Source organism: Cavia porcellus, unplaced genomic scaffold (assembly GCF_034190915.1).
Source record: "Cavia porcellus strain 051 isolate PalLab524CR breed Dunkin Hartley unplaced genomic scaffold, mCavPor4.1 scaffold_23, whole genome shotgun sequence".
Taxonomy (NCBI): Eukaryota; Metazoa; Chordata; class Mammalia; order Rodentia; family Caviidae; genus Cavia; species Cavia porcellus.
Genome location: NW_026947506.1, coordinates 47124811 through 47139198, shown reverse-complemented (window position 1 = coordinate 47139198; position 14388 = coordinate 47124811). Strand labels below are relative to the sequence as shown.

At 44.9% G+C, this 14388-nt stretch overlaps 1 long non-coding RNA gene across 1 annotated transcript; it reads right to left on the bottom strand.

Annotated features, from left to right (window-relative positions):
• Positions 1-3326: 3326 nt before the first annotated feature.
• Positions 3327-13557, bottom strand: LOC134472376 (uncharacterized). Its single transcript, XR_010042181.1, has 5 exons — positions 13209-13557; positions 8376-8662; positions 7120-7241; positions 4516-4771; positions 3327-3939 (listed from the first exon to the last, which is right to left on the bottom strand). It is a non-coding gene; the product is annotated as an uncharacterized LOC134472376 (long non-coding RNA).
• Between the last annotated feature and the right edge of the window lie 831 nt (positions 13558-14388).

The following is a 14388-nucleotide window of genomic DNA, read 5'->3' as shown; positions in this document are numbered from 1 at the left end:
CTTTCTTTAATCCTCATTCATTTCCTTCTCTGATGATGCACTCTGTTATCATTGGTGTATGAGTCTTTCTAATTTTCTCCAGAGAGAGCACATAATCAACAGACCCTTCCAGCTCACGGCTGCTCTGCATAGCCCCTTCCCATCTGCCCCTTGCACCAATATAAGTGCCAACAGCCTGGTGCCACCTGGGGAAAGTCAGTCTTCAGCAGCGGCAGTGTGGATCAGTGCAGTCTGTTTAAAACCGCTCTGTGCAGTCTTTCTGTCAATCTCTCCACCAGCAGACCCACACCCTCTAAATGTCCCAGCTCTCTGGGTCCTGGCACACCCCACTGTCCCTCCTGTTCCCAGGAGGCTGTCCACTTAGGGCTAATGAGTCCAGGGGACCTGGATCTGTGACACCAAATGGGACGATTTCTGAGTCACAGGAGAAAGCTAAGTGTCACATAACTGAAGACCTTGAGCCATGATCAATAAGATGAAGCTGCTGTGAAAAGAAACCCAAGAAATACATCTTCATTACAGTGAGTTCAGCCTCTGTTTTCCCTCTTAATTCATGTTTTTAATGACTTTTTTGAATCAGATCTACTTAATTTTTAGTTTCAAGGACTGTAAACCCACGTTTTGTTAAGCACAGGGAAATAGAAAGTAAAGAAGCTATTTAAAATTTATTCAGTTACTAACTCTAGACAAGTCTGTAAATAGAGGATTTTTCCTGTCATGAAACACAAGTACCCTTTGCTAATTCTGCCTCTGTCTTCTGTCATGTTAGCCAAGCGAACTCACTGGACCTGGTTTTTTCCCTTCTCATCTCTGTTGCCCCTTTTTGTTTTCATCTGGTAAGTTACCTATCCTCCAGGTCTTACTGTCACCCCACACCCTTCCTCCGCCATCTTATTCAGGGAACACTTTGCTATCTCTTTCCTTCCGTGCTGATTGCTTTGATCTGCTTTCCTTGGAGTTTCATCTCTTTTTTTCTATGGTTTTCTTTTTCCTTTTAAAAATAATTTTCTTTCTCCTTCTTAACTATGTTACTTCCTTTTTATAAACTTTCTTCACACAGTGGTTTTATGTTCTTATTAGTACATATTTGCAGCTCACAAGGATCACACTCATCATAGGGCATTAGTAGAGTGTAGAGCTGCTCCCTGTTCAATCCCATTGGTAAGAGTAAAATTAAAACATTATTGTATTTTTATGTAAATATACTACCTACAATGGGATATGTACTAACTTTAAGTTCTCAAAGATCACTCATCTTCCTCTTGGCAAGTAAAATCAAACCTCCGTGATAAGTTAATCTTCACACATGAGTCAGAATGAGTACACTTAGGGCTACAAGAAGGCAGCTTTGCCCTGATAATGGGAATTTTGGTCACAGACTTTGAAGCATTAGTTCAGTAGATCATCTGCTATCTTTAATCAAGGGTCTCAAAGATGTCCAGGTGTCAGCACAAGGGGACCCTAAGACTGTAAAGTAACCTCAATGTAAAGCACACAGGACAACACTAGGTGTCATAAACATGAGACAAGGTTATGATGTCAGCAAGGGCATGGGGAAGGGGCTTGGAGGAGGCAGGTGGGAAGGGGTTAAAAAGAGTCCCTCTCCAAATCGACCACAAACTGATGTGCTACAGATGTGCATTAGAAGAAATCTAAAATCATTGGAGAAAGCAGTGACATTACGTCCTGTGTTAGTCTGACTATAATAAATGACCTGATCAAAGATTGTCTGATCAAATCTCATCCTGTAAGTTGATCATTGCTACCAGAGGCATGGCAAGTATTATAAACCCAAATATTGAGTTCAGTCACCCAAGTATTGTAATCCTCTTTCTAGTTTTCCTCACAGTCCAAAAGGTTATATTTATAATCCCATGGAGACATTACTGGAATTCTAGCAACTTAATTCCAATCTACCACCACAAATGCACGGCGAGAATAAAAACATCAAGACATGCTCCATGTTAAGGGCAGCCAAGGGGTCCTAAACCCAATCCTTGTGAAGACTTGCAGACAAAGGCCTCAATCCTAGGTCTCTCTTAGCATTTATTATCTTGTGAAGAAAGGGGAGTGGCTCAGGGATGAGTGATAGTGAGGATGTCAGGGATTACTGAGTAGCTTGAACTGGCTGGCAATGTGCAAGAGTTGCATCTCTGTAATTTGCAGAGATAAAGATATGCAGAAGGATCAATTTACATAATCCAATTAGGGTAGCAATGGAATTATTTTGGGGGGCTATTGTGCCCTGGGGAGTCATAGCCTCTTATCTTGAGGCTGGTACCCAGTTGACATTCCCAGAGCTATTTGCTCTAACAACTCACCAGTTCAATCCTGTATTGTACAGAACACTATGCAAGGAAACAGGACTGTCTGATGGCTATAGACTTTGCATATTAGCACCTTGGCTAGCCTTATTTGCAATGCTCAGAGCCAGTTGAAGAGAGAAGGAAATACCTTGCCAGCCTTTCATATATCAGTATAAGGAAATGAGTCTCCAAATAATCAAAGTCACAGCAATTGTTTTGGGTTCCAAGGGAGTCACTGGAGTGGTCTCCCACAGCAGGCATTGTAGCATATCCGTAAATGAATGCACAGGTTGATAATGTAGACTAAGTCTTCCGTTAATACAGGTTCACGCTATGTATCAATCACACCATCTGCAGGGGTTTGGGGTGTGAGTGTAACACATCTCAGTCCTTTTTTATCCCCTTTCCCCTTCCTTCCCTTCTCCTTCCTGCAGTCTCTTGTACCCTTTCACTTTTGTAAAAACTCTATTTCCATATTTTCTACTATCTACCTCTTACATTGCTCTTCATTTTTTCATACTTCATTTAATATTCTGGTCTCCAGGTACATTATCTTCCTATAAGTGAGCCATATGTGTCTTCTTTACTACAAAGCAGCACCCCCATATGTAAATACCACATTTTCTGCTTTTATTTTGCTTTTTACTTTGTTTATACATTATTTTTTCCTATGAGAGAAATTATGTAGAATTTAAGCTTGTGTGTTTGATTAATTTTGCTTAATATTACGTATTTAAGGTGCATCCATTTTCTTACAAATGGTCCAAATTCATCGCTCTTTATAACAGTGCAGTATTCCATTGGGTATAAAGCAAATGTGATATTTATACACAGTAAAATATTTTTAAGGAAAAAAAGCAGAATAAAAACCAGAATAGAAACACATAAGCTCCTCACCTTCTCCTTTCTTTATTCATGGCTAAATACCCCGGGGTTTTCTGACTTCCTATTAGTTAGAACCAATTTTCTCTAAATCACCAGCATTAGCTAGAGTTGTGGGTACAATTATGTGCTAAAATTATCACATTATAATCATAGTATTTTATATTATGTCACTGTATAAATCTCATCGCTTTACAAAATGCACTATCTCATTTAAATTCATTTTACAAATGCTCTCATACTTGCCAGGTCAGTGTGAATCCTTCACAAAATTTAAGAATAAAAATGATTGTACTGTATGATGGACGCAGCTCTGGTTGCAACTTTTCACACTGTTTCTGCATTAAAGTCTGAATGCAGGAAGGCAATACTGAGAAAATTCTCCCACCAAGTTAAACGAGCTATTATTCTATCTTAATCTATCACTGATCACTTGATATATAGGGTGGATTTCTTCCTTTTTAAAGAAGTAGAAAGATTGGATAATAGATCACGATTTCCAAAGATGAAGTAAGCTCCTTGTAAGCCCTACGTGCCCTCAAACTCTGGGGATGTGTTGGAGGCCAGGTCTTGAGCACATGGGGTGCAAGGAGAGGGTGGAGCTGGCCACTCTGAGGAGGCCATTTGGGGTGCACTGAACTTCAGGCATCCAGCAACAATCACCAAGCCAGGGTCTCTGTGCACTGCTCCTCTAAAGGATGTTTGCTGGGAGGCATTGCTGACAGTGCCCATGGACCACCCTGGAGCAGACCTGGAGTTGAGCCAAAGAAAATTCACAATTAAAATCCCAAAGCAAGAGAGACTAGTGCTGGGAAGTGTGAGCAGCTGAATTCAGCCTCACCCAAAGGGTGACCCAGCCAGAACGGCCCACACTTATGGGGTAAATCAATGCAGAGCGGAAACTCTCCCCTTCACCACCCATATCTTAAACACCCATCAATGAGGTGAATGAGACCTTTAGCCCACCTGATAATTAGCTAATTACCCCAACAGTAAACACTGTGCTATGACAATTCTTTTTTCCCGAAGAAGAAAATGGTGTGATTTCAAATGTCTACTTTTGGATATTTGAGTTTCACCCCCTATTAATCACGTGCAGCAAACAGATTCATTGCAGGTGTTAATTTACTCCTGTCTTTTGCTGTCGGATTATTGATGCCACAAACATAAAGTGGGCCTTCCCAGAACTTATTGTCAATATAAAATGTCTGCAAAGTTTATGGAGATTCGGTTTGATAAGAGAAAAATGAGCCAAGAGTGATGGGGAATAATTATCTCAAGGGATTAAATTAAACAATCATCTCTTTAGCTAGAAATAGAGACGCACCACAGTCCCGGACCATCTTCTGGTGAAGATGGAGACACCAGGAGGCACTTGCTTGGTGACGAGGCTGCACCTGTGTTCTCTCTCTGCCTTTGTCCCCCCAGGGCGATGTCTGTCATTCACTGGCTCGGAGGATGCAGCACATGCAAAGCCCTTTCAGATGTCTTTGAAATCGAAAGTAATGTTCTCTGATTTATCTTCCTCTTTTCCCCTTAGGTAGCATCAAGTGCCTCAGGAATTCAGTAGTGCATGATTTCACCTGGTAAATTTTAGAATGTGTAGAATTAATCTTACAAAGTGTGGTTTCAGAGTGTGTCACCGCTCTACTTTAGCTCAAAGTCTAAGCACCCAAGAATGAAAATGAATTACTGATGGCAAAGCAATTACTTCAACTCCTGGGAGTCCATAGTTAACCTGGAGTAAAAGTAGTTGCACTGTGATATAATAAGTCTGTTGGTAACATGCACATAGAAGTTCTGAGTGGAAACTTCCTATGTCTTTGTATTTTTACATGCATGAATTCAGTTTCTTCCTTATAGTTCAAGAAAGAAGAGGAGGAGAAACAAGAGGAACAGGAGCAGGAGAATGAGGAGGAGGAGAAGGAGGAGGAGGAGCAGGAGTAGGAGGAACAGGAGGAGGAAGAGGAGGAGCAGGAGGAACAGGAGGAGGAGGAGGAGGAGGAGGAGAAGAACTACTAAGAGAGGAAACCATTGCTGCCTGAATCTCACTATGTCCTTAGATCAGCAGTCAAGTGGGCATCACTGGCAGTCCTGGAATTAGATCTACTGAGGGGTCTTGGTTTTTCTTGAGAGGTGGATCCATGCCATTTACCCTTGTGCTCTTCATCCTAATTATGATGTAGAGCATTGGGAAGTAAAGGGGGTTGCAGGTGTTTGGGGGCCAGTCTGAATATTCTCTGCATTGAGATAAGTTGGGAAGCATCTGGCCACCCTGTGTCCCCTGGAGGGAACTTACGTCCTCGCTACCCTTCCACCAGAGCTGGAGGATCTACCATGCAAACCCAGCAAGCCCTGCACTGCAGGAAAGGCTACCTGTTCTTCACACTCACGCGTCAGTTACGTTCTGCCATCAGATCCTCTGGAAGTCAAGGTAAGGGGGCTTTGTCCATGTTTGAAATCTGATGGGAAACGGTGTTACACTGATAGAAAAGAACGAAACCTGGCTCAGACCTCTACGGGTCTGGGTCTATTGAATCTTTAGACAGGAATCGTGTGAAGATCGATGCTCCATGGACTTAGGGCACCCCAGTATGGAGCTTTGGGGGGGGGGGTCTTCTTATTGTGTGAACTGGTAGTATGCACTGTGGGGCTTGGATGAGACTCTTCTTGAGCCTGGAAACATAAAGTTATTGAAAAAAATTTCAAACGAAGGGAAACAAAACATCCTTGACATTACTGGGGAGCACAGATCTCTTCTCCAGATAAGTGGTATAACTTGGAGTACAGAATGAGCTAACTCAATAGCTTCAAATTATTATCCCAGTGCAATGCACATTGTGGTGAGATGCCCTGAGAGAACAATTCGCAGAACCGTCTGTGTAGTCCAAGCCTCATTTACCAACTGCATGAGCATCAAAACACAACCCTATTCTATAACGTTCTGTACCTCACCCTCCACTTGGACTCACACTAACTGAAAAATTTCCCCAGATCTCACTTTCAGACATTACTAAAAATGTCCATGTTTATTTCATAGGCTGTGTGAGTGCCCCTGAGAGTGTAAACTTTAGTTGCAGGTGCCCTCAGGGGACTGCACCAGAAGGGGAAGCCTAGGAAGAGGCTCTGTGTTGTGTGAAGCAGGGCAGCCACAGAGCCCTCTCTCCACTGTAGCATCTTTCCGTGCATCCACCTGCTGCTGCCATGTTGACTTCCCCACGGGGCAGCCTCCTGGTTGCACAGGACTTCACGCATGCAGCCTTTCTGTCCACAGTGTTCTGCACCAGCAGCTCTTGTGCCTTTGACCTTCACCTCTGGGAGCAGTGAGCCACAGTCCTGCCTCCAAACCCCTCTACTGCCTCCTCCTTGCTACTGTACCCCCCGGAGCCCCAGAATTCACTGAAGTGCACCACAGAGCACAGTAAAGGGGACGCAGGTGTAAACTTAAGGTTGGACTGGAAACAAACAATGCAAACTCCAGTAAAGTTCTCCTAACACACACACAATGGTTAGAAGAGTGAACGGGAGTGCTTTGGAGGGAAACAAAGGTTTATCTGAGAAGACATCTGGGAGACTGAGCTCAATCTATCTGAAGAGGCGGGGCTGAAGTACAGGGCGGCAGACGGGAAGACCCCGGAAGGAACTGGGATTTGTGCAACAATAGGCAGAAGACAGCACAGAAACTCCTTCCGGGGACAAAGCTCAGAGCGTCACAAGAATGTAGCAGATGCAGGAAGACAGGCAGTGGTCAGACAGGGCCTGGAAAATGGGGTCAGCAGTGTGGAAATGCTTCCTACCACAGAGGACACGCTGGAGCAGTCTAAGCAACAATGGCTTGACCTGAGTTTACATTTGCACAACCGCCCTGGCTCCCATGCTGTGAACGGCCTAGACCTGTTTCAGTCCCCTTCTTGTTGCTGGAATGACCTACCTGACACCCACAACTTAAAGCAGAGAGGTTTACTTTGGCCCACAGTTTTAGTCCATTATCAGCAGGCATGAACATCACAGTGGAAGGGCCTGGCGGAAGGAAGCTGCTCACATCATGGTGTCCTGGTAGCAAACAGAGGAAAGACGAGAGAAATCCACTGATAAATATAGTGCTCCAAGACCTAATTACCTTCCCAAGCCCCATCTCCACACACAGACGACTTTGAGAATACTCTAGATCAAAAGGAAAGGCGGGGAAATGTGGTTTTAGTTAGGAAAATGGCACAATTAGGCATGGCAGTGGCTTGGCCAATGCAACCTCAGCTGCCATCTGTAAGTTCTGAAATGTGAGCAAGCTGAGGCCCCCACCATGGACCTTTCTCCTTCACCTTGGCTACATGTTGCCTCTTATGGGGTGAAGCACTGGTACTCAGACCTCATGGCCAAGGTCCTTCCACATGTCCTTCTCTAAACACATCAGTGTTTACAACCATCCCGCAAGGCAAGGCCCCCAGAAGAGCTCAGTCAGGAAGGAAACCATGAACCCAGCCTCCAAAGACAGGGCAGAGAAATGGAGGATAGGTTGCCCCCTTGGCATGGTACAGTGCCCTCCTTGTGGATGGGCACAATAATTAAGGCAGGACCTGGGCCACCTGCAGCAGACAGTTCAGCTCTGAGGACAGAGCCAACCTTGACAAAGTAGAGATTTGCTGCCCATTGCGGGCTGTGTTTCATGGAAAGCTGCCTACCCGTGCTGACACCCTGGACACCCGGGCACATTGTTGAGTGTCTATGGAAGAGGAAGCTCACCACTTCCCAAGAGGCCTTGTCTTCCGCAAACGCAGAAGGCTCTGCACTGACATCTATGTGAGACACATGAGTACTTCATGACGTGGGAACCTGTGACCATTCTCCCTGCAATATGGCTGTCCACTTTCCAGAGCCCAGAACCACACAGAAAACCCTGTCTCCTCGTATCATTGCTATCTGCCTAAATTCACACACGGAAAGTCTGCCATAAACATTGCTGTTGCTAAGCCACAGGCAAAATACACAATAAAAACAATAAAAAGGGTAAATTGTGATTAAATCTAGAGCTTTGAGGTGCACGGTCCTTCCACTCCAGCCTTTGGAGGACATGAAAGGAGCTTCGAACTCTGACAAATCTGTTCACTCGCCCTTCCCGGAGACCCCGAGGCTGAGGCAATGAGGCCAATCTGGAAGTCAAGAGTGTAGCTTCCAGGTCACTGTTTTTACCTCCAAGCATCACAGCTGTTCAGTTCTCCCCTCATTTCTCTACGTCTCCTGTTCAGTGAAAGTGGTTGTGGTGTCATTCTTCATGGGGGATCTGGCTATCCTTACGTTTCACCATTTTGAGGAAGACAACTTGAAGACAGCCTCCTCCTGCTGCCAGGCTTGAGGGCAAGGTCAGACACAGAGGTCAAAGCGTGCGTGGTGCTGAAGGAGAAGCATCTTCGCTGAGCTCCTCTCTCAACTTGGCAAGCAGATGTCCGGATCCTCATACAAGTGCCAGGAAGGAACAGCTGGGAAGTCAAAACACACTGCGAGTGGTTAGAAAGTGTTTATGAGCATTTGGGAGAAACAACATCTTGGAAAGAGGGGAAAAGTTCAAGCCACACTTAACATGCAGAGATGAGCCTGCAGCAGGAAGTGGGGTGCTAAAGACATTGTTCACCCAGGCAGGATCCCATGCAGATCGGAGCCCTCCGTCAGGGGTTCCTGCTGGGGTAGGACGGGGCCCACGGTGCCCCTGAAAGGGAAGGTGATGTGGGGAAACTGAGGCAGTGGGAGAAGGAGCAGCTCCACAGTCGAGCAAAAAAGAAGAGCAAGGGAAGAGGAGAAAGGAGGAAGAGGACAGGCGGGAGCTAAGGTGAACCCCACCACAGGAGCCATCACATCTCGGGCTCTTCCTCCTCCAGTCAGCAAGGACCCTTGGTGCACATAGAGTGAAACACGTGGTCCCCTGCAACTGGTTCTTTCTGCCCAGGAATAAAAGCTGGATGTTGAAGCAGAACTGTTTGCAAAGTCCCCCAAACCCTTTGGAGAGGAGCTGGATCTGCCGTCTGAAGTTAGAAGCAAATGGGACTAGAGAAACCCTCTCAGCTAAGGCCACTGGGGCCATGGCAGGGTGGTGGGCAGGTATCTCAGGGGGACCCAGAAAGTCCCACAGCTCTTGAGAAAATAGTAAAACTACGCACAGAGATCTCCCAACAGAGAAAGGTAACTGGCACCAGATTTGTCTAATACCTTTGCGCCAGGCTGTATGCAGCAGCAGGGCGGCCACTTGTAGTCTGAGAGTCCCCCAAAGGTTCCTGCAGTGGGGACTTGGTCCGCATGGCATTGGTGAAGAGGTGGTGGACGGGGAAAATCTGGGTCCCAGCAGTATGCGTCAGGCATTGAGGCTCTCGTGCCTGAACACATTCTTGTTGTTCTCAAGGGACCTCAGTTATGTGTAGGATTAGCCTCTGCTATGGCTTAAATCTCAAATGCCCCTGAAACTGCCTGCACCCCGGGACTCTGTGTTGGTGAGTGGATCCATCATGCTGGAGTTCAGAGCTGACTGTGCTGTTAGGATGGGATGTGGCTGACGGAGGTCACTGGGGTGTGGCCTGGGAGGGCACCTCTGTCTCCCCAGTTGCTTCCTTCTCTCTCTGCTTCCTGATCACCTCAGGGTAAGAACCACCCACACCATTTGACTCTGCTAACTGTTTTCGTCTGTGAACCAGCTGACCAAGGACTGAAACCGTGAGCCAAACCAACCTCTCTTTTAAACTGTGGGTGTTTGATATTGTGGCCCAGCAGTGGGGAAATGGAGATTTTTAACTGAGACATGTTTGCAGTGGAAATTTTGACCTTGGTCTCTCCCTCCCTCTCTCTCTCTCTCTCCCTCTCTCTCTCTCTCTCTCTCTCTCTCTCTCTCTTCTCTCTCTCTCTCTCTCTCTCTCTCTCTCTCTCTCTCTCTCTCTCTCTCTCTCTCTCTCTCTCTCTCTCTCTCTCTCTCTCTCTCTCTCTCTCTCTCTCTCCCTCTCCCTCTCCCACTTTGGCTGTCATGAGGAAAACTAACATTACACTAAGTAAGGAAAAGTTGAAGATTTTCAATCTAAGATTTAAACCAAGTCAATATTCATACTGTTTAATTCAACATAATACTGGAAGTCCTAGTCAGAGCAATTAGACAAAGGAAAGAAATAGAATATCAACATAGAAAGAAAGAGCCCAACCTACACTGCTTGCATATAGCACAGTATTAGCACTGAGAAAACCCTGAGGGCTTCACCAAAACTATTGAAACTAACGAAGTCAACAAAGTTGCAGGACCCAAATCAAGCTGTAAGAAATCAGCAGCACACGATATCTTACAGTGAACTATATGAAAAGGGAAACAAGAAAACTATCTTATTTCTAATACCTACAAAAATAAATAAAATACCTACAAGTAAGTTTAACCACAGAGAAGAAAAATCTCTACAGTGAAAAGTATACAATGTTAATGAAAGAAATCAAATAGTACCCAAAAAAGTGAAAATATCCCATGCTCAAAGCTTGGAAGAAGCAGTAGTGTTAAAAATTCATATTACAGAAAGCAGCCTACAAAACAAGACAATCCCTATCAAAGTGCCAATGACTTTCTTCACAAAGCAAGAAAAATTAATCCTAAGTTTCATATGGAACTCCAAACACCCCTAAATAGTCAAAGACTTCTGGAACCAAAACAATCCAGAAGACAGTATGCTCCCAACTTCAAAACATATTTCAAAGCTATAATAATGAGAACAGCATAGTGTTGATCTAACAATACTTAAACATTGTTGGTAAAAACATAATGTCGTACAGCTATTGTGGAAAACAGTATGGAAGTTCCTCAAAAAACTGTAAAATGTAAGCACCGTATGATCTAGCAATCCTAGTAGTGCACCTAGAGCCAAAGAAATGGACTCAGTATGTTGAAGATACTCCTAAATTCCCATGTATATTGCAGTACTTATGGAAATACCCAAGAATGGGGAAGCACTGCAGTATCCCTCCTCTAATGGATGGGTCAAGAAAACTTGGCATGCCTGGAAACTATGATGAACGTTTAACTTTTAAAATAAAATAATTTAAGTGCATTAATGCAAGAAGAAAGTAATATTTGAATATTTTTATCAAAAGAGGGGATCACAGTGTGAGGAGGGAGATGTCTCCCCTGATTTGAACGTTGTTCCATGTGTTTGAGTTTGGAAGCATCCCATATTCTCCAGTTAACACGCAAACTTTTGTGAACCAATCAAAAGATCATGAATAAGAAAAGGAGCAACTGGTCAACCTGGGCTTGCATCCCCTTCACCTGGGCTCCTTTGCCCAAGTCCATCCTCTTGCTTCCTTTACTGTCCCAGCCCAAATGTCCCTCATGAGAAGGACTTTATCAAACACCATCTCCCAGTTATGACCAGGTCTGTCCTTCTCTGTCTCTAAATTAAGAGATGTTCTCATCATCAATATATTTGATATTTTTAAATTTCTGTCTTATTTTTCATACAGTGTAAGCTTCATTAGTGTAGAACTTGTTATTTTCTTCAGTCACATATTAACAATAGATAATGGAGAATGAAAAGTGGTTAAATTAAAAGCTAGGTCAAACCCCCACTCTGTCCCCATCTGGCGGGCCAGCTTCATAAGAGCGGGGTGAGTGCGGCCCTACCAGACTTTGCCCTTCTCAGGGTTACCTTTGGTTAATGCTCTGCTATCACTGCCTTGACATCGTCAATATTTCCAGCAGAAGGGATTTCACAGTTTTTCTTGTATTAGGTCTGCAAATTATATAGCTGGTTTTGTCTTTTTAATTAACTACCTTACTAGATGATGGGCTTGGACTGCATTTACTAGACATTTGAATACTGATTTCATCTATTTCATTTGTATTCTTTAAAAGCTCACGAGTAGTTGTTTTGAATATGGTCTGTGTTGTGAGACGGGGAGTATCGGCTTTCTTAGACTCTGAATTCAAATGTTGACATTTCAGGCCCAGGACAGAATGAACAGAGCTGGTTTCCTTTGTAAAGAAAAGAATTATGTTATCATGACATTACTTCTAGAATGTTAATGACAAACCCTTTCGGATACCATTAATAGATCATCTTTTTCTCATCAACATAAATTCTACAACTGGAAGCTGTTTTAGTTGTCTTCCCCACAAGAGGAGCAGGATAACCCCATGACCCCCAGGACCCTAATAAACCACATCCAGCTGTAGCCACTCTAGTGCTGGAGACCACTGTACGAAAGTTTCTCCACACCAGACGTCTTTCACAACCATAAGTACAACCTAGGAACAGCAACGCCAAGGACTTTACCTCTGCGGATCAAGCTTCATTACCAGTGGTGCTGCATGTAAAAGTCCATAAACCTAACACTGTAATGGAAACTTTAACGTGCACCACAGAGAAGGAGGCCCAGGCAGCAGAGACCGTCTGCCCCTCAAAGATTCTCTCCAGTGAGCTCTTGTGTTTCTTTTCCTCAAACGAAAAACACTGCTTTCCTCTTGTTTGTCTCTAAAGTTTTCAGTGTGGTGCCTCTCGCCGTTAAGGCTTCTGTGTGTACACACAGGACGTGTTGTCCTCCACGCCACTTAAGGAAGCAGATCCTCTAAGCTGTCTACTGCCTTTGGGTAATTTTGCAAAATAAATATATTCATGCTTTAAATTTCTTTGTTTTCACATCTATTTTTCCTTTTTGTGATATTTTAAGAATTACTTCCATTTTAAAAATTAACCTGACAGTTCAGTTATTTAATTTTTCCCCAAGAACTTGATATATTTTATTCTTTTTAATAGTACAAGATGCACTTAATGCAAACAATCACAAGCCGATGAATTTTAACTGAGACAGATCCACATAACATAACATAAATCGAGCATTTTCAGTGAAAATTCTATGGAACCAAGTATATCTACATTGTTATAAAACTTATTGTCTGTTTTACTTTTTTAAAATTCCTATTCACCGTCATCTTCCCAAAATAAAACCCTGTGTGTACACTATGCCTTCGTTGACTGTTACACTCCGTCAGATTCGCAGGGTGCCGCTTACCTCACTGTGAGGATATCAGAAGATGGAACCCTCAAGGGTGATGCGGCAGGAGGACTCTTGGGCTCCGGAATGAGATTCTCATTCCCCCAGTTCATTGTGACGCTGAATCCCCGTGCCACAGTGTCAGGAGGAGCTGAGGCCTGCTGGACACAGTGAGGCCGGGAGGGAAGAGCCCGCTGTGCTGCTCCTGAGAATGCAGGGTGGCTGACCACTGCGGAAAGCCCTGGAGGAGTCCTCAGAAGTTAAACGCGCAGTAGACAGGGGCCTCCCCGAGTCTGCCCTTGCCACCTCACCTACCAGACTGCACACAGGCACCCTTGAAGGTGCAGGAGGGAGCGGGTGCCCCGCCCAGCCGCTCCTCTCAGTGTGTGCACAACCATCCTAGTGTGACTAGGAAGCTCAAGGCGCTTTTGGAAGCGGAGACGCCTCCCAGCAGACACGGAGGCTGGCGGTGACCTCACCTCAGAGTCCCCTCCTGGAACTGTGGGAAATAGATGCCAGTCTTCCCAGTAGCCAGTTTCAGGTGCTTGTTAGAGCAGCAGAACAATATCTTCCCGTGAAAAGCTTCAGGGAGCTGCCTCCCACTCCACCAAGGGGGCCCCCAGAACCCTCTCGGTCTACACTGACTCCCCAGCCTGCACCCTGAGGAGGAGCCCAGATGCACCTAGACGACCCCCTGTGCAGTCACCCTGGATCCTTCCCTCCAGACTCAGGGCCCAGCACTGCTGTGTTCCTGCAGCCTGGCCTATTCCGTGCCTCTCCTTTACGTCACTGAAGTAAATTCACATGGGCTGCGACCTCCGGTGCCCGCAGTGAAACTGATGGCTCATGTAGTCATTGTGCGTTTAAATGTTAAGGGCGCCTCAGCTGTTTTCCAGGGTGGCTGAAGTTCCACGCATTCTCACCCATAGCACACAGGCTCTCCTGGCTGTGCCCTCCTGGCTGTGACTTCCAGTTTCAAAATCAGGCAATGCATTCTGCTCTCCACTGTCAACACCATTATGGTGTTCAGGCCTCATGAAATGGGAGATTTGGCTTTATATTCCTGCAAACAATTGTGTAATTTTGGCAGATTATATTGGCTCTATAGCCGTTAGGAGAGAAGAGGGACGTGATATGGCCATTGAGCATCGCCAAAGAACACAAAGTCTTCCAAGCCATAAACCTGCTCATGAAACTG